Source organism: Paramormyrops kingsleyae, chromosome 25 (assembly GCF_048594095.1).
Source record: "Paramormyrops kingsleyae isolate MSU_618 chromosome 25, PKINGS_0.4, whole genome shotgun sequence".
In the NCBI taxonomy this organism is placed as follows: domain Eukaryota; kingdom Metazoa; phylum Chordata; class Actinopteri; order Osteoglossiformes; family Mormyridae; genus Paramormyrops; species Paramormyrops kingsleyae.
Window position 1 is genome coordinate 21693577 of NC_132821.1, and position 27809 is coordinate 21721385.

Below are 27809 nucleotides of genomic sequence, written 5' to 3' on the forward strand. Positions count from 1 at the left end.
ATTAGGAAGCTCTGAGCTGGCATGCTGGCATGCTGGGGGGGCTAGCAAAGTCATGGTGCCACGCAGAGGACGGCCGCCACCCCGCGCGGCCCGGCTTTCATGCTGCCGCCCGCCCCGAGCGTGTGCGCCGCAGATGAAAGGCCCATTCACGGCTCCATCTTCCCCTTCGTCATGAGAGATAAACGATTTTCTTGTGTCCCGGGAACACAGAGGCAATGACCCTCCCCGAAAACGCTCCTTTTAGCGGTGGGACTTGGGCCAGGCGGCTATTTAGGATTCCCTAATTGCTGGGGGAAACATTCTGCGTGTTTAAATAAATACGGTCAGCCGTGACCCCGCCGGCGAGCCGCAGGGGTGCCTGTGAACCCGGCGTACTGTATGTGCGGCGGCGCAAGGCACCAGAGCGGCAGGAAGCGATAAATCAGGGAGCGCGGCCCCGATCGCCACCGCTAATTAAATCACAGCCGCTGCTTAGCCTCTCTCCCCCGTCACCCTAACCCGATTTCCAAGCAAACAGGCCCGGCACAAATTACCCGCGTCATGTACATGCGGGAGAATAATGGCGGCAGGGCGCTGCGGTGGGCCTCGGCGCAGAGACCAAAGTGCGGCCCGGCAGACGGGGACGAGTTGACGCTCGCCAGATCCTGGGCTGGCCACCCTCTGATTCGTTTTGCTCGATCCCCAATGTGATTTCACTCTAGCCATTGGCTACTGGGGTCTGGGTTAACTGGATTTGGCCGTCATAATTACTGGCCGCGAACGTGCCAGCTTCTTGGAAGGGGATGTGGCGGAGGAAGGGAAGGCCAGGGGCCGTGATCTGAGAAACAGGATTATCTGGGACATGGGTGCGTGTCTGTCTTTAACCACAAGAACACCCCCCCCCCCCCCGGTGCATCTGGTCATCTATTGACTAGCCTTTGTACGTGGAACAACTTTCATTCTTATATCTTCAAATAAAATATCAAAGGGAAGCAGATAATAAAAACAGAGAGACGAACAAAAACAGCGAGGTGTGTCTAATAATAGACCCAAAGTCCTGGGTGAGTTAAGAGCCAACCCCATCTGTGACGTAGGCGGCCTGTTCAGCGTTTATCCTATAAGATAATCTGGAGGTTACGGTCAGTTGAACTGAGTGATTGAGGTTTTTAAGGGGGGGGGGGGGGGGGGGTAGAGAGTCACAGGCCTAGTCATTGTTTTGGGGCTATAACCCTCTCCAGGAAACCCAGACCACACAGAGACTTTCTGGGTCCCTGCAGCGGAACGTACCGGACCAAGCCGTTACCAGTGCGGACCGAAGACCGAGGTTCATCCACAGCCACTCGAGGCATGCTCTAAAAATAACAACAGCCCATGCATTACGTTAGACCCTCACGCCGTTTAATGCGACACCTCGGAGAGCCATGCCCGAATACGGCCAATCCGGCTACGCGTGCATCCCGCTCCCGGACGCTAGTTAGCCAGCCAGATTCAGTCTCCTGGGTTTATGATGGGACTGACTGGCTTGATGGAGTATGGGGTCCAAGGGTGATATTATTAGCGGTGTAGCATAGCCTGCTCTGTGTACGGCCTGTCAGCAGTGCTGGGCTGCAGCAAACACCACAGGAAAGTTGCGCACAGGGAGGCTGCAGAAAGCAGGCTGACAAGCGAGTGTGGGGGGGCATTCGGCATTAACCCATTCCTGCTCTGGAGAGATGTGAGGGACAGGCAGGGTGACCAAGGCGACACGGGAACACCAATAACTTAACGTGGCCCCTTCGTGAAGCAACACGTAGCTATCAGGATGCCAGTGGTCACTGTAACAACTATGCTACATAGAAAATCCTGGTGGGCTGATTTGTGGTCACTTGCTAACCCACTGTGATCATTAAAGCACTTGCTTTGATGGTTACAATTCTTACTGACTGACGGCGGTATCCTTAAGTTACCACATTATTGTGTTGTCATGGAGAGAAATGTCACATCTCTTAATCCAAATGACGTCAAAGTTACAGGTTCTGCCACTACGGGATTCAAAAAGCAACGTTACGCGGAACAGAAATGCACAACTTAATACTGCGCGGAGATCTTCTTGACTGATTTGTAATAAAATGCTACATCCCTAAGATATATGTTGTTCTAGGGTTAACTTTCATTTTCTATTAGGAATTTTACGGCTGTATTTATTTGACTAGCACTTAAAAAATGATGTCATTTTTAACATTTGAATACACAGAAAAGGACCATAAATGCTATCTTTCTTTTTATGAATGGTGCACAGCTCTTAGCTAAAGCTTACAGACTAATTCAGAATTCAGGCCCATTGAATATTGTGGGCACAGTGTAAATATGGAAAAATTTAAGGCGATCAACAGAGGCCAGTAACCAGGGAAATATTTACACGAGGACGACGTTAATATGAAGCGGGGCGCGATGCCAGCAGAGTGGTCAGAGCGCCACTTTTAAGGTTCCAAGGTGCTCTTGTCCATGTATTGCCATCGGAGACGTCGCTCTCCTCCAAATATTAGTAACAAACATCCAAGGTGCCAAGGGATCTTATGGACCAAGGTCTATGTGTGTTCCATGGGCTGTTTGGGTTTAACGGCGCACTGGTTAAAGCCCAGTACACTACAGAGTAGTAAACTGGCTGTTTGGGTTTAATGCTGCTACAGTCAAAACCCGGTTTACTACAGGGCAATGGACTGGCCGCCTGGGTTTAATGGTGCTACAGGCGAAGTCCGATACGCTACAGGGTAACAAACTGGCAGCTGAATGCCCAGTATGCTATAAGGTAACAAACTGGCTGTTTGGGTTTAATGGTGCACCAGTTAAAGCCCGATACGCTACATGGTAATGGACTGGTGACAGGCAGGTGCTTAATCATCCCTCACAAACACAAGACATTTGACGTTCACCAGCACAAACTGGAAACTCCAGGGATGGTCGGAGTTAATATGAAAGCTCCCCTGATTTTGTGAAAACCTGATTATAACATCGTATTATTTCACTCTCCAATTCTTTAAATTAAGGAATCGGGTCCAGAGTGTTTTCCTGCATTCTTGAGAATGATTCTAGGCTCACCATGATCCTAAGCAGACCAGCAGGTGGATGGATGGATGGACGGACAGAAGAAGATAGGTGTACAGCCTTAGTCAATACAAGTGGCTTAGGATCCAAGTATACTATAGCAAGCCTTATGTCAGAAAATCAATTTATAAGTAAGCAGGATGATATCATGCAATAATGCATGACCTCTGGGACAGACACAGCCTCGATTTGACCTTCGTGATAGATGTGAAGGTCTTCGTTGGGTGGGGGGGGGGGGGAACCATACCCGGGACCCCCCCCTCAGTCTGACGGAAATCTCCATCAGATTCACTCTCTCTGCCAAACCCTGTCACAGATTCAAATAAGTAGCAGCCCCCCCCCAGGCTAAGTTATGGGGGGGTTAATGCTGGGTCTCATCTATGTACCGGGGTCTCTGAGATGCTGAGATGGATCACAGCTAAACCTTAAAAAAGAAAAACAACCCAAAAATAATCATGTAGCCATAATGCAAAGTTCTTCATTCTTAACTTACCAAGAAACATTTAAAGGCATCTTTGAGACGCTGCAGCTCCGAAGTGGCGTGTGTCTTAATGAAGGCCGTTCCCCGAGGCTTCTCTACAGCCTCCCTTTTAAGGTGATCGTCCCTAAGAGCGGGGTCTAATTTCAAAATCAATTAGCCGGCTGGGAGGTGGGGATTCCCCCCCCCCCAGGGGTGACGCCCGCTGTCCTTACATTATCGTCAGTGTTGACTCTGCCCACGCCCACCTATGCTTTCGGGCATCTGGAGTACACATGTCCCATAAGCCTCCTGTGCAGAGCCGCGGTCCGAATGGGCCTGCTGCTGAGGCCCCCCCCCCGAGAGTGCACACAGCCAAAAACACGCACACACCAGTGAATAAGGAAAACATCAAACCCATTCAACATCCTCTTCATTTAAACACGCAGAAGAAGGAGATCGGAAAAACAGATCACTGTGTTCTTATTCTGAGATCAAACGTACTTTCGTATCCCGTGATGGACTGGCACGCCTTCAAGGCTGTTCCTGCCTTGTGCTGCACAATTCCGAGGATAAATGCCAGGCTCACTGCCAGTGCCGGACAAATCCGTGTGACACCCTGTCTGTGTCACGTGATGGGTGGACCGGCTCTGCTCACTGCAGTCCGGCACTGGATAAGTGCTTAGAAGGATGGATGGATTGATTTGCATTCTTCCCATAAAATTTTTTCCAGTGATTGTGGAAATCTGTATCTGAGTGATAGATATATCTGTACTCGTCCAGCAAAACACACTCAAATTAAAACAAGAAAATAAAACGATTCAACTTCATCAAGAAAACGTCACATTTCTAAAAACACAGTCACGCCGCATAAGAGTGGCCACGGAAGGTAGGATGTGACAAACTTCCTTTAAGGTGGAGGGGGGGGGGGAGTAGCCATAGCTACTCGAGCTCAGGGTCTCAGGAGAAACGGGGAATGTGACACTGTAGTGCTGTCCAGCCACAATGCATTGTGGGAATTTCTCAAGCTTTGCAATAAATTATCCGCAGCTTGTTTTGCGGCGAGGTCGGCGGGACTGCCGGCCTGAGTACGTGGCTGCCCCCTGCCCCCCCCCCCTCCCCGGACGGGGCCCGGTGTTTGGAATAATTTAACCCCGGTGCCCTAAGCGCGCTGTAAAACGCAAAGACTGGTAGGAGATTAGGCCTGAGCGGGGTGCTGGTGTTATCTGTGTTAGTGAAGAAAAGGTTACACTACACTAACAAGAACATCGCAGATCACGCGTGACGGACTCCAGCTGCCGGGCCCCGGGACCCTCGCTCGCGGCACAAGGTTTCACTTAAAAGCTCGAGGGGGTGGAGGGGGTTCTCTGGAGATTAAATACTCTAACTAGCTGTTTCCACCTTGGGAGGAGAGCCCGCCACTCAGGCCTGACGCGCCGCGCTCTTTGCAGATGAAATCGTTTATGTCCGCGGCCTCCAGAAGCGGTACATTCGTCATGTGAAAGGAGCGTGTGGCGCTCGCCGGCATCTCAGCCTGTGTTTGCTCTCTGCGTGCCGGCGTGAAGGCTGCGGTTTGCCCAAATTCACGTTAAAACAAACCACGGGGCAGTAAATCTCTCCCACGTTTCCAGAACCATTTAAAACAAAATCATTTTTCCGCAATTAGTTACACTTGATTACCGATTCAATTAATAACTCAGAAAGGCTAAATTAATCAAAAAACAACAAAAAAAACAAATGCCATCCTGGCTGATAAATTGCTTTCAGACACAAACTGATGCTCGTTTCCCTACAACAGGCTATATTCATCGTCAGTTGAAAATTGCCTCCCCTCCTGAATACAGGTAGTTCTCGAGTCATGGAAATAATCCATTCCACAAATAAAATTTTACGCAAATCATATTTACTCACCCATACCAGACACCTTATAAAAAACACACAAGCAATACATACTACGGTAATCAACGTATCTTAAATAAAGGAAGAGATCTGGATTGATATTTCCATTGTTGCTTTGTTGTGCATCTTGGATCTTTACTTTATCCTTAAATCCAGATTTACTCATGTTGGGTATATTTAAGTGGAGAGCCGCCTGAACACCACTGGTGTTTCACTGGTAAGCTTTACATTGGTGTTGGTGCCAATCCTGAAGCGTTTGTTACTTAAAGGCACAGGGAGTTTGTAGGGTAAGTGTGGCGGTTTCTCCTGGTCAGAGTAGGCCGGACTCTCGGTGATAGATATGAGACCCTTGTCATTCTTGCTGCCCACCCCCCCTCTGCCTTATTTAGCCCCATTAAACTGCCATAATGGGGAAGATTGCTTGTTTAGACTGTCTAGTGTCGCCTTTTAATTCGCCGTGGCTCCACAGTGACACCTTCTAATTGGCCGTCGTCGGGGATGACCGAAATAAGGAGAGAAAAAAAACTCACATTTTCCAGAAGGTCTAAAAGCAACAGGCGCCTCTGCGGAGTTCAATTATGTCCACTTGGAGGTTAATGACCTCCTCACGCTTAATCTGCAATCTGGACCAAACCCTTTCCATGTCGGCCCTGGGAGCCAGAGAGGACCCTGTGCGTGAACAGCGCCTCTCATGAGGCCTCGCTAGCTAATTCACCCAAAGGCACTCAAGCTAGTAATCGATGAAACGCACATCGGCGACACCCCACTGTGTCACTGTGCTCCGTCCGCTCGCGGCTCGAAGCTGTCCGCATCCGATCAGATCGGCGGCATTCACCTAAACGGCCAACATCAGCTCCCAGGATCGACATTTAAAACAAAGTCACAGCAATCCGATGTATGTAAAAGCTACATCCTCACACCGAAACACTGCCTTTTTGTCCAAGATGAAGAAACAGATTGTTCCCCTCATCGCTGCCTATTCGGAGACCTTCATTCCAATCCCATAAGATCATCTTTGTGGAAATTATGAAAGCTGACAATTTTCTTCTTGTTATATAAATCATATTCAATTTTCAAATTCTAAAAACACTGGGCACTTTGATCTGGCCCCGTTCTTTCACATTGAACCCTCTCATTCATTTGAAAATAATTTTTTTTAATCTGACAGAGGGGCCTTTTTTGATTTATGCGCCGTTTGATAAGGGAGTACAGTGCAATTGATCAAAATCAATTAAGGGTCGAAATTTCAAACGAGGGGAACATCCTGGCCATACTTTAAAGGGGCTTCGTTAGCTCTTAACGATAATAAGAGCTCAGTGCTTATTTTCTTCGCTGGTTTGACACACACGCTTACCGACCCATGGCTCATGAAGACACAGCGTCCTCCGCTGGCGGGCGGCAATAAGTGGCCCCAGTAAAAGATTCTGAGTGGTACGGGGCCCCTGGCCAGCTTAACACAGTGCTTAACACTCCCCTCCCCCCCCCCCCCCCCCCCGCCTGACTGGAGCCTCTGCAGGATGAGGGATAGTCTCAGTGTCTCCCTGGCTTCACCACCAAAAATAGAAAAGAGTTCTCTGAAGATGGGGTGGGGGGGGGGGTGGTAAAAAAAAAAGGGGGGGGGGTGATGGAAATTTAGGGGTGGGAGGGGGAGCAGCTTGGAGTCCACTTTCCCCAGGCGGGACGTGGCAGAAACCCCCCCCCCCCAACATGGCTGACGTTTGGGGGCCCCCGTATCTCCAAGCTGCTGCCCCTTTAAGAGACAATAACAGTGATCAAACAGCGACGTCGAAATACCGAAGTACTAGTCCCTGCTAACGGGTAAAAACGATATCATTCTTTATTAATCATTATTGTCTTCATTATCCATCCATCCATCCAGAATCCAACCACTTATACCAGTGTAAAAGTTAAAAAGTTTCCGTAACCAAATGTTTCAATAGACATTTACACATGTTCTCTGAGTGACGTATGGTTTCTCTATTTTTTAACTAACTGTGGGGTCAATTTGATAGGTTTGAGAGATGGCCAAACCCAGTGTCTTTCTCACCAGTGAAACCAGTGCCATTCTTCTGGTGGAATGGAACAGGAATGGGAATGAGTACTACTCTCAAGTCAAACTTCATCTTCCTGGAAAACGTCTCCAACAGCACCCCTGTGATCCTCCGGTCAGGGAGAGTTCATGTTTTTCCACCATTATGAGCAATTTTATTAACAACAAAACTGTTTTCAAATCAGTGACAAACTGCTGGTCATTACAGAGAAGCATTTCCGAGCTGGACGGGACCTGGACGAGCTCCGTGTCCAAAGCACCATTGAGATCTACCATGAGAACTGACCACTGATTCAGCAGCGGGACAGACATCCTCCCAGCACTGCTGTCGAGTAGAAAGCGACTGTTTCTAAAAGTTGGGAATAAGTTGGCAGACCATAAGGCATCGATAAACTTTGGCCTTGGGAAGCAAAAACAGCTATTTATTTTAGGCTGAGATAGTTCAAATGTTCAATGAGGTATTCACCAGGCCCCAGGGGTGTAAATGCCAGGGGTCAGTGCTGATCCACCCATTAGGTGACATAGGCGGCCGCCTAGGGCGGCATTTTCTGAGGGGGCGCTGACTTAGCAAGGCAATTTCACTTCATCACGCACTGGGGGCGCCGGCGTTGAGGCGTGCCTAGGCTACCAGCTGAGCACTGACGGGCACTGGCAGCTGTTAAAGTCCGTCGCATCTAAAATCCGCTCCTCTGATCTGGGGCTTTCAGCAGAACGCGGTGCCCAGGAAGACGTCCGTCGCAGCCCTTCAGGCCCACGTCTCTGCCTCGAGGGATTCCTCGCCGCAACACACGGTGGCTACCGGCCACCAAGCTGTCAGCCCGCCTCACGATTAAACTATTCTGCGCGGAGCTCAGCCCTCCTCCGGTGAGCTGAATTACGGGCCCTGTGAGGTCAGCCTTCCAGCCCTACGCATCACAGACAGCTTCATTTCCCACATTCTTATCAGTTACATATTTTTCTCACAGATGTAAATGAGCACAGAAACCTGCTCGCTCCCAACGGGAGGACGAGGGAGGTGTCTCCTCTGGGTTTGTGTACAGATCTGCCAGCGAGCCGTGTTGCCCTGGTTACTCTAAACCAAACACGTAGCTAATATACCATCGCTAACCTCACCCCAGCGCATAACCTCCGTCTGAACTTTAAACCGCCCCCCCACACACAAGGCGTCTGCCGTGTTCCACCTCGTCATCACAGATAACTAATATTAACTAATTATTCTTTGAACGGGCGAGGACAGCGTGCGATCTCTCGCTTTGCGCTAAACAAACTCCCCAGGAAGCCGTTTTAGCTCATGTTTTTGTGTAATTGTATCTTCAGCTCGAGCAAGAAAGTTTCGCTTAAGGAGGATTAAGCCTTAGAGGTACAGCACCGGGGTAAAAAGGACGTTTTTTTTTTTTTTTTTTTGCCAGCTGGACGGTTCGTAACTGGTGATGTGAAACGAGATCAAGGCTCAGCTCGGGATGAGGACTCTGCTCCAGATACGCGCCGGGATCAGCGCCGGGACGCAGAGGACCCTAAATCAGAGGACTTCAAAGTGACGGGCAGCGTCCGGCCCGGCGACCCGAGCCCGGATGACCACGGGGTCACGGAGCCTTATCTGCGGTGCTGGCCTCAGACGCGCCATGCCCGCCGTCGGCCCTCCGCACACCCGCCATAAATTCCCGGCGAGTCTCTGAAGCAGAGGCCTGGATCCAGTGGTGTCGTCAATAAAGCATCCCGCGGAATGTTAATTGTTCGCTAATCTTACACTGAGGCCTCCCCAAAAAAGGTGTTAAAGAACCCTAACAGGGCCTTGTTCCGGCAATTTAAGGCCCGTAAAAGGTTATAAAACTCTTTTTTTTTCTGGAGATTTCTGGCGGTCCAAACCCGGAAGCATCCAGGGCTGTGGACTGGGTCAGTGGTTCTCAACCTTTTTGCACCACAACCCAATTTTAACCATGCCAGCTCAACTGCAAACCTATATGAAGTATAAGGCTAAATCAACAGCATGATCACTCTGCAATTTACGCCAATCAACGCCTGTAGCACAAATCTGACGTACCAGTGAATTTTAAAATTAAGCATCTGTGGTTTGGCTTTTTGGATTGGTCGAGTGTTCGCTAGTTTTGCGCTAAGCAGTTGCAGATCCAAGATACATCAATATAGGCTGATTCTAGCACTGGGGATTGTGGATCAGCATGGGAGCTCGCAACCCTATAAGAACTTGCCACACCCCAAATTTGGGTCGCGACCCACAGGTTGAGAATTGCTGGACTAGGTGATCCTGTGCTCATACAGACCCGGGCCGGTTGGCTTACCCACTCCACACCTTCAGATGTGAAACATGCGCCACTGCAAACATTATGTTCAACAACGTTGCATCTGTAGTCTTCAGTGTGACAAAACACTGGTTTAAACCAAAGGCAGAAAAAAATACATATGAAGGTACATTATATACAGTGATTGACATAACGGGTATGCAAGTACATATTCACCTTTAAAAGTGATACATGCGGGAAATTATTGTGCATTTTAACCATTATATGCTAATTCGTACTTCATTTGCAGTACAGAGCTTAAATGCACGATAATTTCTTGTTGTATCAGCGCAAATGCATATGAAATACGTACGCATTTACGCCGTAACAACAATCGATTGTCGCACATATTGCTTTTAAAGGTGAATGCGTACTTGCATACCCGTTATGTCAATCCCTGATTATATATTAAAAACTGAGTTATAGAGTCTTAAAAACTTGCTTTAAAAATTTGCTGTTATGCATGTATGCGCTACGTGTCCATCTATCTGCTACCGTTTGGTCTGCTGAGTCCAAAGGGTTTTAACCACTCTGCCACCTGTTGGCCTGAATCTGCAACGGCCCCTTAGAATGCACTGCACGTGGAACAAGCTGTTCTTGCATGACATAGCGTGGGAAAGTGGAGTCCACAGAAGCATTTGTGGGGGTGGAGGGGCAGAAGTTGCACAACAGACATAAACTTCAACTGTCTTGTGGTTTCTGGCCTCAGAAAAAAAAAAAGGCGGATTGGGATGATGCATCTTAACATTCCTGAGCCGTGCTGCACACACGATGGGTGCAGGGAGACTGGGGGTGGAATTCCACTGTACAGCCTCCCTGTGGGGGTGGGGGCAGGGGGGCACCCGTGTGATGACAGTTTAAAACCCCTTTCACCTGCACTCCCCGTACTCCGGGCTTCCGTGACCTCCACTATCTTCTTCAAGGCTGTCTGAGACTGAGGGTCACCCGAGACAGGAGGCATTCTGGGTAAAATGTGTTCACAGGCTGTTCGTAATAATAAAATCGTGGATACTGACAGCAATGGGGCACACTCCGACCGTGGATGTGTGTGCGCAATCTTAAATTGGTGCTTCACCAGCTCCTGTGGAAGAGATGTCTCGATTACATACTTTATGTATTCTCAGACTCTTCTGGCAACAGAAAACAATACCGATAAACAAAGTAAAAATCATGTCATAATATTTATGAGCAGATAATGCAATTATTTTTAGGTCCTCCTAGTGCTACAGGTAGCTAATAACTGCTAACATGCACTAATGAAGCTCCTGTGTAAATTGCCAGCGGTCGTATTGAAAATGCTGCTTCCCTTCTTTCCCATTCTGACTGAAATTCTGCCTAAAACCAGAAATACGTGTAACTGAAAATCCTGACTGAAATCCTGAAATGTGTGTGATTGAGAATCTGCCTGAAATCAAGAAACATATGCAAATTCTGCCTGAAATCTGGAAATGCACAGGACTAGAATTCCATGTGAAATCTGGAAAAGCACTCAACTGAAATTCTGCCTGAAATCCAGAAACATATTCAAATGAAATTTTGCCTGAAATCTGGAAATGCACGGAACTTAAATTCTGCCTGAAATTGGGCAATGCACAGGACTGGAATTCTGCCTGAAATCTGGAAATGTACGGGACTGAAATTCTGCCTGGAATCTGGAAAAGCACGCAACTGAAATTCTGCCTGAAATCCAGAAATGCACAGGACTGAAATTCTGTGCCATCAAATTGGAATGTTTGAGAGACAACCCTGCACAATCCCACCTAATGGAAATGAACAGGAAAGCTGTCACCACAGTTATGTTTAGGTAATTCACTGGTTTTAAAAAAAGAAAATAATAATTCACATAGAGCTGAAAGGATGTGGGCTGGCAGGCAAATGATCAATTATAGTTGGGGGGGGGGGGGGGTTTCTGGGGGGTGGTGCGGCCCCTAGCAGCTCAATTTGCTTGCGGCCAAAAGTGCTTTATCACAATTACCTATCAGCCACCAAGGGGAGATTCTGACTTCTGCAGGAGAGCAGTAATCAGGGGACGGTGCTTTGAACACTTTTGTAAATAAAACCTTCTTTTTTGGAAGAGAGGATTAGGGGGAAGCTATTGTGGGAATTGTTATTGTTGATGTTATTCAGTATAGATTGTGGGTGGATCCCACACAGCCGGCAATGGGGTGGTGTCTAAGCCAGACAGGGCGTGACCTTTGACCCCTGCCTTGTGCCTTGTCAAACGATACCTCCTGTGCAGAATAATTATGGGACTTACTGAGATCTATTTTAAGATGACCGAAAAAGCTCCCTGACTTTGAGATAGGTATAAATAGCTTGAGTGACTGAAAACACACACACACACACACACACAAACACACACACACATGTAGGGTAAAAATATCCTTATGGGGACTGCTCATTCATTTCAATGGGAAAAATGCTAACGCTAACTATGACAACCTTAACCCCTACCCTGCCCTAACCATAACCATAAGTAACCTAACAAAATACAAGAGTTTTTGCATTTTTAGTTTTTTCATAGCAGTCACCAATTTTTATAAAATAGTTTTATACGGATATTTATCACGTTATGGGGACATTATGTCCCCATAAGGATAGGTAAACCTGCTCACACACACACACGCACACACACACACACGAAGGCCATGGCTTTTCAGATGAGGAGAAGATTACCTTATGTTTCTACCACTGCAGCAGCAAACAGACCCTTTGTAAGAGGGTTACTCTGCTGATTAAGTCATAGAAGCCGATGGATAATCAGCTTTGCCCAAGATTCCGGTCTCTTTGCCTGCCGTCTGAAGACCACTTATATTTCTGAAACACAATAAATATCAATAAATAAAGAACATTTGGCTCACATATGTACTTAAGTTTATCTTTGTTTCTCCAGTCCATCTTCTAGAAAAGAACACTGCTGAATGTATTCTGTTCAATTCTATTTAATTTAACGTATCTAATGTATCATTTAATGACATTCTGACAAAATGATGGCCTCATATGGAGGGGATGTTAGAAATCTCGCCCCCTTAGGGAACTTGGGGTCTGTGTGTGTTAAAGCCAGACTGCGGGGATGCCTCACCCCTCCGGGATGTAAAATTTGTCGCAGTCTATCCCGGAGATGAGGGGGGCCACTCTGGACGAGATGGGGGGGCCAGCAAATCCCGTTCAGGAGATGGCCGGGATGGGAAAAGGCCTCTCACAGCACCCAGGAGGTAAAACCAGCTTAGCAGAGGTTCACCGACGCTGGTCCGTCACACGACGATAACCTGCCTCGCGACACAAACGCGAACAGACGACGCCTTGACGACACGCTACACCTCCTGCTGAAAGGAGCGGGTGACCAGGTGGGGCCCAAGCCCAGGAAATAAACAAAGCTACTAGGCTCTACTGCGTTTTTCACACCAGCTTGTATTTCAATAGCGATCAGTATGGTGACTCTCTTATTTATATAGTAAATAAAGTTTTTGTGCAAGTCTGAGGTAAAGGCAACAGGATTTTATCAAACTATATGAAATATTTCAGCCTGCATACCCCCCCCCCCCTCCCCGACATTAAAGTTAATAGCCTATGCTAGCAAACACCTAAGTGACATCCCCTCCCCTTTCTGGGACCGAACCCAGGTGCACCTGCAGGCCTGTCAGAGGTATCAGCTGACAGTGAGCCACGTGACACACATCCTCCAATCATCTGCCTCTTTGCCCTCCGCGGGGCGAGCCGCCTCTGGCCCACGCTGGCCATCTTAACGGGACGCAGGCCTCAGATAATTAAATAATGAGGCAGCCGGTGAGGGATGTCAGTGGCATTTTTTCCCTCCATTACCTGTTTACTGCTGATAACCATCAAGTCTAATGGTCGCACGAGGTAATCCACTCATTAGAGTGTTGGGTAGATGATTCAGGTGGCTGATATGGAGCGGCCCCTCCTATCCCACCCCCTCAGCACCTGTCCCACCCCCAGACTCAAACCAGGCAATAACCATCTTAAAATTTTAATTTATTGAGCTAAACGAGGTTATGAAGGTCAGGGACAGGACGTACATGTTGGGATTTTTCCCCTCCGGTACACGTTCTGTTTTTCTTTGTCTAAAAAGGGGGGAAGCCAAGCTGGGCTGATCGGAGCGAGGTCACGTGTGACATCACTGAGCTGCCGTGATTGCGGGCGTCTGGGGACGGCGGCCGCGTCCCACTGGAAAATGCAGATAAGTCCGCCTGTAAGAGCCGGGTGCCCTCGCCGGCCGCTTCCCCCAAAGCGCAGACGGCTTCCTGCGCTCTGACGCAGCGGTGAGCGAGAAGCACGCTTCCGGCTGGGAAAACAGGGACCTTTGGGAACATGGCCGCTCTATCTAGCACAACAGAGTTATTTTCTTAATGATAGTGTGTCCCCTCGCCCCCCCCTCCCCCACTCCCAATCCCAGCATAAAAGCGAGTGAGGCGATGTTGGCAGAAAGGGGAGGGGAGATTGTTTTCTTTAATGTCCCTGCTCGTGTGACGCCGTCAACATCCATCGACGTGCTCGGAGGCATTTTGCCACACAGAAACGGTCTTCGGCATAAGCCGGAGGGAAATACGCTTTTACCCCGTATGCTCGCCAGCTCACTGGAGCGTTTCCATGGAAATTCGAAATCAAGCACGCCCCATCACTGCGCAGGTGAATAATGCCAAGTGGCCAGGTCAGCTTGTGGGCGGGGCTACCTGTGGTGGCCAGCCAATCAATGACTCATAATGTGTACATGGCCCCACCCCTTTTGTGAGTGGGCTGGCGTTGGTTCTTGGAGGATTACATCATGGTAAGCCAGTTTTTTTTTTTTTTCCTGGATAGGCTGCAGGCTCCTTACATGTGGGAAGCAGATGGGCACTCCACTCAGCACCTCCACTGAAGGTACCGTGGGCTCTGACTGCGTAATTAAGGTGGGAGGTCCTGTAGCTGAAGGTTATCGAGGGCTCTGACTCATAAAACTGCAAACGCGGCCAGGGCACCAGGAAGGCCTCCTCACAGAGGAGACTCTGTCCCGTAATCTTTAGACTCCGGCACAATGTGGGATTGTGCTTTGTGGAAAAATGTTGCAATAGATTAAATATTTCTTAAAAGCACGTAATCGAATGGATTTTATTTTATGGTCTTTTTGGCGATGACTGGAGAGGGAGCGCAGAAATGTGGTGCTTTAAAAAGAAAAAATTAAGTTCCAAAGAGTCAAAGATACTGATGGTGTTTCAAAGTTAAGTACTATCAGCTTGTGTGACTCTGTCAGTCTATCAGGTACACAATACCGCCCCCCCCCCTTCCCTTTAACTCCTTGTTTGAACCATCATCCATCAACTGTGTCTTTCTCTCTTTTATTGGTAAATGTATGTGTCTCAGCGCCTCCTTAGTCTGCAGAAACTGACTCCTCAACCAGCGTCTCGTCAACCAATAAATCTCTCCTCCTCCAGCTAAATATTGCTCGGACCGCCTTCTACCATGTTTCGGTAATAAAATCGCAGCATTTGCTGTGAAACCCAGGGCTCCGTTTTCCCCAAAAGCGGCCCAACGCTACCGGCGACCGGCGAGCATGAGAACGCGTCGGGAAATACCCTCCGCAGGTGAGGAAACTCCGTCCAGATCGAAGCCTATCGGCGGGCCAATGCCATAATGGCGACGCTAATCACAAGAGTTTCCAAGCAGGACAGTGACTGCCGCCTTGTGGAAGTGCACCCCTGATGAAATGTGTGACATATATACGAGGTGGGTGGACTCCACATAAATGGCAAGCGCAGGGATTCGCCATTCTCAGGCTTTGGAAACAATGAAGGCCGCGGTCTTCTTGACTAACACTTTCCGTGACTCTCCGCCTTTCCACCTTCTGCAGTTTCCCTCACGCGGTTCGGGCGAGACGCTTAAATAACCCGACAAGGAGTAACTTAACTGTAAATCGCGTTAATAAGAGCCGACGTGATTGGCCTTCCCGCTGTCTACGGAAGGGACTATGTTATTTCAGAAAGTTAAATCAAAACACGCAGCGAAGTCAGTTCATCAGCGGCTATTTGTTCATTAGCTCCAGTCGTGCTGTTTTTTAATTTAGCGGCCGAACGCTATGTCAGAACAAGCCGTGCTTTATTGGTTGGCAGTATATCTGCCTTTTCAGCACGCATCTCGGCACAAAACTCATTAACGCCCCCAAACACAGAGAGAAGGCCTGGCAGTTTAGGTCTGCTAGAGTTAGCATATTTTCTGGTACCTCTTTGGCGAGCCAGGCATTTTTTCCAGATTATCTGATGTTCCAAAAGCGTAAGAGAAAGGAAGCTTCAGTTAAGGACAATCAAAACACAAAGACGTGAATGTGTAGTGGAGGTTAAGTCTTGTCACAGTCGTCGGGTAAGAAGATTTAACCCTGGAACGACATCCTAAACATTGGCAGACCTTGAGAAGCATGTAGCAGCCTGTCACCTGCCAGTCCTTGACATGAACAACCGAAGAGAGTAACGGAGGGCAAGAGAACCTACTAATGTCCACTGCTAGTGCCTACAGCATCCATAGCTAGTGGCCACAGCTTGTGTACATAGCTAGCATCCACAGAAAGCAAGCATAGCTAGCAATTCTAGCCAAAATACACGGCTACTGCCTGCAGCTACTGCCCACAGCTGGCATCCACAGCTAGCACATACAGCTAGCGTCCATAGCTTGCGTCTACAGTTACTGCCCACAGTTAGCGTCCACAGCTAGCACATACAGCTAGCGTCCATAGCTTGCATCTACAGCTACTGTCCACAGCTAGCATCCACAGCTAGCACTTACAGCTAGCATCCATAGCTTGCATCTACAGCTACTGTCCACAGCTAGCGTCCACAGCTAGCACTTACAGCTAGCATCCATAGCTTGCTTCTACAGCTACTGCCCACATTTAGCGTCCACAGCTAGCACATATAGCTAGCATCCATAGCTTGCGTCTACAGCTACTGCCCACAGTTAGTGTCCACAGCTAGCACATACAGCTAGCGTCCATAGCTTGCATCTACAGCTACTGCCCACAGCTAGTGCTAGTGCTGCCATCTCAGTCCCCATAAAATCCTGGACACCCAGTCATTGACCAAAAATTTTGCACATAGAGACACCATTCCAAAGGTTTGTTTAGGTCTGTTTGATAGGGAAATTGATAGGGACATTCCGTGTCCCAGAAAGAAATTTGTTTTTTCCAGGACAAACGACCAAAATCCTGGATGGGTGGCAGCCTTAGCTAGCGCACACATCTAATGCCCACAGCTAGCATCCACATCTAGTGCCCACAGCTAGCAGCCACATCTAATGCCCGCAGCTAGCATCCACATCTAGTGCCCACAGCTAGCAGCCACATCTAATGCCCACAGCTAGCACCCACATCTAATGCCCGCAGCTAGCATCCACATCTAGTGCCCACAGCTAGCAGCCACATCTAGTGCCCACAGCTAGCAGCAAAATCTAATGCCCACAGCTAGCAGCCACATCTGGTGCCACAGCTAGCAGCCACATCTAATGCCCACAGCTAGCATCCACATCTAATGCCCGCAGCTAGCAGCCACATCTGGTGCCACAGCTAGTAGCCACATCTAGTGCCTACAGCTAGTAGCCACATCTGGTGCCACAGCTAGCAGCCACATCTAGTGCCTACAGCTAGCATCCATATCTAGTGCCTACAGCTAGCAGCCACATCTAGTGCCCACAGCTAACACCCACATCTAGTGCCCACAGCTAGCAGCCACATCTAGTGCCACAGCTAGTAGCCACATCTAGTGCCCACAGCTAACACCCACATCTAGTGCCCACAGCTAGCATCCACATCTAGTGCCTACAGCTAGCAGCCACATCTGGTGCCACAGCTAACACCCACATCTAGTGCCCACAGCTAGCATCCACATCTAGTGCCCACAGCTAGCAGCCACATCTAGTGCCCACAGCTAACACCCATATCTAGTGCCCACAGCTAGCAGCCACATCTAGTGCCCACAGCTAACACCCATATCTAGTGCCCACAGCTAACACCCATATCTAGTGCCCACAGCTAGCAGCCACATCTAGTGCCCACAGCTAGCAGCCACATCTAGTGCCCATGGCAAGTACCACCATGCTCTCTTTTCAGTTAAAGATGATCAAAAACAGAGATGACTGAAATACCCTAGAACCCTCACAGCCAAACTAAATTTTTAAAAATACCAGGGCTTGCAGTGACTTGGGCCGATGTGAACAGCGCTCTGGAAGGGAGCGCACTTCGAGACCGGCTCAGCCGCCGCAGGGCACGCTTTCCCAGACCTGGCACGTAAAAACGAGCACGGCCCTCGCGTGGGGGCACTGTCTCCTCCAATTGAGAGATGAAGGTGCGGCTGAGATGCCGGACCATAAAAGCCGGTTTATTGGCCGCTTTCAGGCCAGTCAAGGAGGCCTGTGGCCCCCCGCAATCACATTTCCGCAGGAAGCGGTCCTGGGATTGGAAACAGGGATAAGACGGCCCTAACCCCAGCTCGCAGCGACCAGGGACTCATTGGCTACTGCCATTTTATTTTTCTATTTACTTTTTACAGCTGTGTCTCGATATTACTTAGTGTGACCAAACAAAAAGCACAACGTGTTCAGCCTTCGGATAAGAGTCCTACTGGGCCCAGTCGTTAAAGCCCCCCCTTCCTCTTCTCTGCCTGTTGACATGAATCAAAGGGGGGGGGGGGGGTATGCCCTATTGATTGGTGACCCCCACGCCGGGGTACACACGTTGTGTGCTCATTACGGCGTGTGCTGCACGTAGGGGAGATACTTCAGCAGCATGCTAGCAGCTACAAGGGCCCTGAGCCGGGACTGACCAGGCAGCCCGGTCCCTTGCCAACTTTAATAGCTAAAAAAATCCACCGTTATCTCAGCTCTCACCGGACGCAGTGTGTACAGATCAGCCAAGAGCTGTGTGTTCATTGCTCAGGGCTCACGAAATGTGCTTTTATAGCCAGTTTTGGCCTATTTCAGAGAGCCAAGATAAGGCTTTTGGATCAGAGACCGGGGCGGACATATTTCAGCGTGCATTATGGCCGGCTGAATAACGAAAAGTGGATCCGACTGTTTTTGGGGTTTAAACGATGGGGCCTCAAGCGTGATACTCCCCCCCCCCCCCCCCAATTTCTCAGAGTCTCAGGTGAGATCTCCTGGCATGTGGTGCGCCACGAATCCAGTCGTTCACTTTCAAGAAAATAGCCCGGCAATTTCCGCCCCGCGCAACGCTTCAAACGGCGACTTTTTCCAAAGATTAATGGTGCTCCTTCAGAGTAAAAACGTTTTTTGGCACTGCCAGGGGCCGCATGGTCCGGGAGGTGCACTCCCTGTCAGTGGGAGGTCCCATTGCAACACCCCAGCAGCTCAGCCCGGAAACGGGAGGAAGGGAGATGGCCTTTCCCTGACCGGGTCATCGCAGCGCCTCCGCCGGCTCTGTGGCAGACGGTCAGGAATGAGGCGTCCTCCTCCACACGCATCACTGTCCACCTCAGCACAGCGCCTCCCACAGGCAAGCCGTTCTCCATATCTTTGCTGAATCATAACTGACTCTTACAAAGGGTTAAATCACTAATTACCGACGTTTATTTATCTGTAGTTGGAAGAGCCCTACTAAGCCGATCTTATTATTCGCAATGTACTATTTCAATAGCAACACATTTAGGAAAAGACCTTATTCTTCACAAATTAGTAGCATGATAATTACCTGGACACTGTAAACATTATTTATTCAGTATTTTTGTTCTGTTTCTTGCTTTGTGTAGCTGTCTTTGTGTATTTTACTGTCTTGATAGTATATCTAGATATATATGTATGCTTGCAGCACCAGAAAAAAGAAAAAAAGAATCCTTGTACTGTTTTGGAAAAAATACATTCTGAAGAAAAAAAAAAGAAATATTAAAGAATGCATCTTAACATCTATTTCACAAAGAAAGTCGCTAAAACAGCTGTGGGTGATCTTCGTCATCAGCCCGGTGACATCAAAGGACGCCTACACTCTGCTTTCGCCCCACAAATGTATTCTTGTCCCCACGGATATTTCAGGACGTCGTCACATGATATTCAGGGAAGCTGGCAGGCCTGCAGTTGTAATTGTGCGAGTGTAATTTCACTAATAGCAATAAGGGTCCTACCGGTAGACTCGCAAGAATGTGTCCTTCTGCTCTGAAGTCAAAGTATCAACAGCTTTAAGCTATTAGCTGGCTTTTCAGACTCGTTTTTTCTTTTTTGACAGGCTACCCAGAGCCAGGCGGAACGTGGCGTCTGTACACGAAGGAAACTCCATCACTATGGTGGATCGGCCAAGACCTCACCTCCCACACTGACTTTCTTAAAAAAAAACGTGCCGTGTGTTTAACAGCCATGTAAGTAGCAGATCATTGACTGTCACATGACATGAGGCCACACCTCGGGTTCCCTTCAATTTTAATGCAGCATCAAAATAATTTGCACGTCATTACGTCAGTATACGGAGCACCAATGCCAGAAATTAACAGACAGCATTAAAACAGAAAGAAAGTTCTCGACTGCTAAAATATTATCTTAAGTAAGTATTATGTTGTTTTTCTCAGTGCAGCGAGCGTCTGTCGCCATGGCGACGGCGGCTCTGTGATAAGTTGCTTCGGGCCCCCGCTGGTCTCCGGGCAACTCAGGAGCTGGCGGAGGTTCCCCCCTTATCTGATGCTGGGACCCGCTGTCGGGTAATCAAAGGGGGGGGTGGGGATAGGATGGGGGGGGGGGATTCACACAAAAACACTCCAGCTAATCTCACTCGTCCTCCTCGCTTCCCTCTAGTGGGACACCCCCCCCCCCCCACTGTGACTGACAGTGCCTTAATGCTTTATCAGAGTGGCACCAAAGTGGGACTGTTTTGGGGGGGGGGGGTTTCCAACTTGTCTGGGGGCGATGGGGGGTGGGGGTCTGGTGGGGGGAGGCAGAATAATTCAGGTTCCCATTCCATGTGGGATTGTCACACGGGGTGTGTTACAGAGCACATTCAAGTGTCATTTACGGAAAAGAAATGCAGCAGGGCCCCCCAGCGACCTGCGGATGGCGCTAGTGGAAATGCGTCAGGTTCAGCTGAGAGGACGGACAGACGGCCTCCATGTATGAGTACAGCAGCACTGAGTTATTTATAACCACCGGGGGCACCGTTAATACTGAGATGGGGCAGGAGCCTCAAGTTCAGCATGGTGATGAGGGGCGGGGTCAAGCAATCCCCCACATTATCCCAAACCGGCGGGGGAGGGGGTAAAGGCACCACCATGTCCTACGTGACGCCGATGTCCTGCATTCCAAATGGGGATCTTATCAACCCCCCCCCCCCCTGGTTTCTTAAATTGAGCCTTGGGGGGGGGGGGTTTGCAGAGATTAGCGTGAGCATCGCCGCTAATTCACGTCTGTAAGCGGCGAACCGTCCCTTAGCGTGCTGTCACGCAGCGAAGAATGCAGTATTCAGGCAGCACGTGTGCTAAACGGGGCCACAGCAGCAGTGTGGGGGGGTCCCCTTCGGGGGGGCTCCACAATAGCCGCACTCAGGGGCCTGACGATAAGTCAACCGCTGTCTGTCTACACGGAGGACAACCCCAGCGATTGTGAGGTCCACACACACCCTCACAGCCCATACACACTCTACACAAACCACTTATTCTTCTCCGAAAGGCCACAGAGCCCCACCCCACCGCCTGGCCCCCCCACGCCCTCCCCCAGTCCGGCCGCTTTGGTGAATGCCCACTGTGGACAAGAGAGGTAATTAGTTATGGTGGCACAGAATTACTGAGGGTCACACGGTAATTGGATTTGTTTGAAGAGCGTGCATTTTGGGAGCTGGTGGTGGACCACCATGTACAGAGAGGAGTAAACAGGTCCCAGACTGATTTAAATACCGCCCTGCTTATCTCACCGGCTGCTTAAATCACGGCGTGGGCTCCACGGTGAGACCTCGCTGCGCTTATCAGCGGTCAGGGGACAGTCATAACTCGGCCAGCCGGGATGGAGGGGGGGGGTCCTCCTGGGGCCCGACTCACCCCCTCAGGGGCCCCGCCCTCCAGCTGTGCTTCTGAACTGTCAGACTGCGGCTGATAAGGCCTGAGCGATGGGGGGCCATGCTGGCTCCGGGATGACCCCGCAGTTTCATTCCCCGGCCCGGGTCCCGGCGGGAGGACCTGGGGTACAGGGTGTCCTGGGGGGGGGGGGGGGGTCGGTTAGTGGAGATGAGATTGCAGCTGCCGTCAGCCCACGGAACTGCTCCCTTTACGGTAAAGCCCCGGTAAATATACTTTTCTGCCTGGGAGGGGGTTTTGACCCCCCCCCCCGATGGAGCTCGCGAAAGTGACCCATCGGCTATGTGAGGAATGCCGTGAGGGTTAGAGCCGGCAGCGAGCCGCAGGGAGAGACGGCCATTGGGGGACGTGAGGGGGGGGGCATGCTTTCGCAACACGAACAGTGATTTCATTCCAAGGGTGGGGGATCCACAGGGTTTTCAGCTTGCTGGATGATCATATGCACCAGACGTCCCGTCTACTTCCGCCGGCGCAAAGCGCGCTCTCCATGCCGAGGTATCGTACACCATTATTCACAGCTGACTCTTCGCCCATATCCCGTTTTCCTGATAAATCATTTTCATTGCACATAAATACCATTTTAATAACATACTCATATATACTACATTAACAATAAAACCATAAGAGGGTTGGATGTGGATGATTCTTTGTCCGGATTTTACCCCATGAAACATTCAGCGTCTCGGAAATGTATTTCACATTCATCACTGTAACGCAACCTGCTGCTCAGAAATCCAAGCAACATCATCACAAAGAGTAAAGCAAAGACAGGCTGTATTAGCAGTTTAATCTGCCTGCACGAGTCTCTCGAAACGCTTTTCTGTTTCTTTTTTCTCTGCAGCATCGCGCTCTGTTTGACTTCGATTATTTTTGAGTACAAGGCAGAAAAGAAGCGAAATATTAGCCCTGATTAAGTGGCGTTTCTCCAAAGAGTCCGTTTTATTAAAGGAAAGTGACAAACAGTTGCTTACATTGGGCAGGAGAGCGGGTACTTCACAGCTGTTGGATAATAAACAGAAAAACGGCGGCGCGCCCGCTGCCCCGTTTACATTCCTCACAAAACTTTGCACTAATTATTTTGTAATCTGTCCACTGAGTGCTTTTTATCTTCGAGATGTTTATGCATCTGTAGATTAAGCCGAAAAAATATTAAACATAGATAAGTGCTTTCTTAGTGCACTTCCTTTTAAACTTATTTTAATTTCGGGGATTGCCGCAGCATTTCGTAACTTTAACGCGATTCCCGGAATATTCTTTAATTTATTTGCTTTTTAAAATTATTATTTTTTCATTTATCTTGTGTCGCCGCCGGATGCGGAACATGACGCGCATTCCCGCGGCGCGCCGCATCCGCAAATACAGCGAAGAGCGCTCCCGAGTATAAAAAAAAAGAAAAAAGAAAGATCTCTTAAATATCAGGTGACAAATTATAAATAAATCTCCTTGGGTCTCCGCATATCCCCGTGTGTTTATTGAAAGCAAATGTTTGAATAATGTAAGAATTGCGCTGTGTAAACCATGGGGAAGTCGCAGGAAAAATGATCGGTTTACACTTGACAGGTACCGGTTCAGTGTTTATTAAAAGCCATGGTAGGACTCGGGTTTTACTATCTGTGACGGGCCAGTGTTTTGCTGTTGGAGGCCAGCTGAAGAATATCCTAATTCGCTGAAGATAGCACTGCATCAACGCACATCTTTTTTCCCCATCATGCTTTTCTTCTGTATCCTATGCATCCTATGAATCGTGGCTTCAGCCCGGACGTTATTATACTTGTAATATTTTCTTAGTTAAAACACAGGCGAATTTGTTTATTTATGAATTGTTTTACCTCGATAACTGTGGAGAGTTTATGATTAAAAAAAAAAAATCACTGTGAATCAGAGGGGGGCACTGTTGCTTCGCACCTTTAGGATCTGGGGTTCGAATCTTGCCCTTGCTCCATATGTGTGCCGATTGTATGTTTTCCAGAGATGGCATCTAATCAAGGGCAGCCCATCAGCCTTGTCCCCTAGGCTACCTTGCATAGGTTCCAGGCTCACCTGCAGCCCTGTTCAGGATAAGCAGATGGAAGACGGATGGATCGATGGACAGATGAAAATACAAGATAAGTGTAGAAAGACCCTCTGCCACTCATACTCGTCAGCTGGATATTAAGCCCCGTTTTCAAGCGAGGTGCGTCTTTGACAGCGTCCCAAATGATGTCATCGCCAGGGCCGCCTGTCAGCGAGTGTGACGGAGCACTGTGGGGTCACGACCTTTGCTGAGACGCTTGCCACACTCCAGGGCAATTTCTCGGCAGTTATCGTCACAAGTGACACCACGGCAACGGAGAGCCATAATAAGGGACCAGACCCTATAACCTTCTGGGTTCCTGAACTCCAAGCGAAGGTGAGCATCTGGAAAGCATTGACACATCTGGGGGAAGCTGAGGGTGAGCAGGGGTGGATGGGATGGTCAGGCCTGCGAGGAGAACAGACAAGACTCACTCACAGCTTAGACAGTGCTGTGTCATGCAAAGATCTTTGGGGGGAATAAACCAACATCTGTGTTATTAATGTTTTTATATGTATCATACTGACATAGCAAGCACTTTCCTCCAAGTCAAGGTCATTTGGGGTTAAAAGCCTCACTCAAGGGCCCAATGGTGAAATCATTCTGCTGACCCTGGGATTTGACCCAACAACCTTCCAATCACGCCAACCTGCTGAACCACACAGAACCCCCATGGATGCCATTCTCTGATGCCTGATTCAAAGTGAAAGGTGTAAAATTTGCAGCTGCTCTCATTAGAAGAACCAGGTGTGTAGCTTATCACACACAAACCGTATGGCTCCGCTAAACCCTGCCACCTCCCCACTTTGTGCAGCAGCTGCCCCCATGTGCCACCCATGCCCCATTTGCTGGGTGGAGGACAGTGACCCACCTCAACAGCAATACCATCAAAATCAGTACAGGGTCATCCAGCTCAAAGCTTTTCATAAAAATCGAGCACCTTGGGTTCTAAGCTAACCTCTGCTCTGCGTTTGTTTGATGTTCCTTAACGTGGTGGAACCTCTTGGTAGGAAAGAAGCCCACCTGGACTGTTTCTGCTTCACGCGGACGTGCACCAGCAGCCAGTGTGATCTGAATTTTATCATCAGGCTGAACGCGGTTGTCACGCCTCTGAGGATGGGAGATGGGGGGTGGGCATATGTCTGTGTATGTTAAGAATAAACAAATGACACCAAGCATGATCTATAGTGAGCCATGCCCAGTGCCAGCCGGTGGTCACCTGCCTGGGCATTCTCGCTGAACACTGGCATGGAAACGGACCTGTGTGTGTGTACATGTGTGTGTGTGTGTGGTGTGTGACTACATGCTTATTAGTGGGGGGGGGGGGATTTCAAAGAGACTTTGAAGACTTTTCTTTGTAAATTATCGAGGCCTTCCAAGCCTCACGTCTAATGTGATCCTGCTTGCTGTGCTGCTTGGCACATCCAAAACGTGGATGCATGCCTTTCACAGTACCCCCCAGGAATAAAACACCACCCCCCACCCCGACTCCCCAAAAAAAGTAACAAAGATGAAGCCCATATGAGATCTTCTGCCCTGGGGGCATTCCTGGATCTCAGGAACCTTGAAGCATCCCATCCTATTCACAAGATAGACTCCACAACCTGTTGAGGTCCTCATGCGATTCAGTGATATAATGATTCAACTATATTGCAAGCAACCCGATCGTTCACGACCCCCAGGTCAACTGTGCAGGCCAATCCCACAATGCACCAGGGTTCCCCATTTTAGGCTTGCCTCAAGGCGTGCCTCGCTTGTGAGACATCTGTGCCAGCGCTGCGTTTCATTTTCAAGCTGTGCCCTTCATCCTCCTCTACCTCCCCGCTCCCTCCTCTCCCTCATTTCAGGGTGGATTTGTGTGTTTACAATACGGCCAGGGTCGGCCTGCCGAGCGACGGGGCGCAGTAAACAATCCCAGCTTGCACTGCGGCGCCAGAGGAGGCAGCACCGGCCTCGCTCAGCCTGCCAACGGTAGGATCCCACGGCTCAAACACGCACCGCTAATGTACATAAATACGGAGCAAGTAGGTTCACTCCCTGGGGTGACCTTTTTAAAAGGAGCACTGCACTGGAGCGCCGCTGCATGAATACACAGCCATGTACCAGAGTATATGAATATACCAGAGTCCCGGGAGGAACGGAGACACAGATAAGGGCGATGGTGTCTCATGGCAACTGAAAAGACTCGTCCTTCTCTCTCTCCCCCTCTCTCAATGCGGCAGATTATGGTTTTCTAGTTTGTTTAAAACCTCCAACGACACAAGACAGAGTTTGATATTGGGAGGGGGGGCACAATATTAATTTAAATATAATGGTGTGGAATGAAGCCAAATTAAATATTGGAGGGTGCACCCCCCCCCCCCCCCACACACACACACACACACACACACCCTTCTGTTCCTACACCCCTGTTCACCTCATATTATGTTTTAATCTAGGGAATCTCTGATTTGTAAAGGTCTCTATTCTCTTAAATTCGTGGGAGAGAAGCAAGCTTTCAGCCGTCTTCCTGTCCCATGAGTCTTTTCTTCCTACCCTTTCGGTTGTCCAGGAAGCGGCGCGGAGCAGCTGACCCGTTCGGATAAGCCTCTGGTTCTGTCTGAGATAACAGAGGGACAGGGACTCAGATCAAGGCGGCTATCATTGTCCCTTCCGGGCCAGTGGTGCATGACGGGACGAGCTCAGTGCCCCCCACAGAGCCCGGTGACAGTGACAGCGACGGTGCTTTGATAATAAGGACACACCCCCTCTGACCGTCTGCCTGGGCGCCGCTTCAAACACGTCACCTGAGCCGCAACAATATCAATCGCAGCTTTTAGTCAAACCGCATTCCTTCCTGCGCAGAGCTACCGCCATAAAAACGTCAGATAAAACGTCAGATTAAAACAGGCTGATTGCTGCACGTCTGACAGTCTGGACATTTTGCAGATTGGAATGACGCTGCCCGACTCACGTGCACCTTTTACCTGTAAAAACTCCTTTAATATGTTTTTTTTTTTCACTTAACCCGCAATTACAAACCCCCGACATCACTCAATGTCACTCCCCAGTGGTGTTTTACCTTTTGCGATTATTTCAAATTTAACGTTTTAAAAAGGCCAGTCGGACACCTGCTCCCGTCTGTCTAGATGAGACCTGTTTCATTTCTGAATATGTCCAGTAACCACGCATTTGTGTAGTAGAGTTTATTTTAGTTTTCACTTACTGCCTAGGATCTGTTAGCACCAGCAAAATATGGACATGATGACAGAGCAACGTACTGAAAGTTGTTTGGACGTAAACATTTACGGTACACAGGCATGCGCGTGGTAGGAGGATGAGAAAAAAAAAGGAAAAGGATTTTTTTTCTAGAAAAACAGACCAAAGGCCTCCATCATTAAACAAAATGAGAAGCAGAAGGAGAGATGGCCGCCGGGTGAGGTTCAAGCTGAAGGTTAACGCAACCGGACGCCGCGGTCCACAAGAACGAGTGACTCCGAAGACCAGGCGAGGACGCGCCGTCGCGAGCGCGCACACGCGCGGAAGACGAGAGCTGACGCGCCCTCAGCGGGGACGAAGCCTGAAAAGGACGTAAAAGTTAAAAGTCGCTTTTCATGTCACGTATTTATGACATTTTGTACGAACCTAGATGTAGGGCGGCCACAAAGCGAGTATCCCGGCGCTACTTTCCAATTTGTGATATTAAACCTTTGAGCCTCGGGGTAGCGCACATTTGTCATGCAGCCTTAGCTCTAAAAAACATCTGTGCTTAGGCAAATTCATTTCCTCTCTCTGCCGCCTCTCCCTTGACCAATCCTCAATAAACTAGCTGAATAAGTCATTAGAAATAAAGTATCATAATAAAAAAAGAAAAAACAACTTTACTGCCCCCTGAAACGTGGAGAGTTGTGTTCAATTGCGTCTAATGTACCGAGAGAGGCTGGAACCGTGCCGGGGGGAGGGGGGG

At 49.1% G+C, this 27809-nt stretch overlaps 1 protein-coding gene and 1 long non-coding RNA gene across 4 annotated transcripts in view; one reads left to right on the top strand and one right to left on the bottom strand.

Moving 5' to 3' along the window:
- cep44 (centrosomal protein 44) overlaps window positions 1-27809 on the bottom strand; it is a 98732-nt gene that overhangs the window by 32836 nt on the left and 38087 nt on the right. The gene's annotated exons all lie outside the window — the stretch shown is intronic.
- Window positions 22187-27789, top strand: LOC111837250 (uncharacterized). The gene is made up of 4 exons (XR_002836611.2): window positions 22187-22305; window positions 23780-24199; window positions 25711-25834; window positions 26415-27789. It is a non-coding gene; the product is annotated as an uncharacterized lncRNA (long non-coding RNA).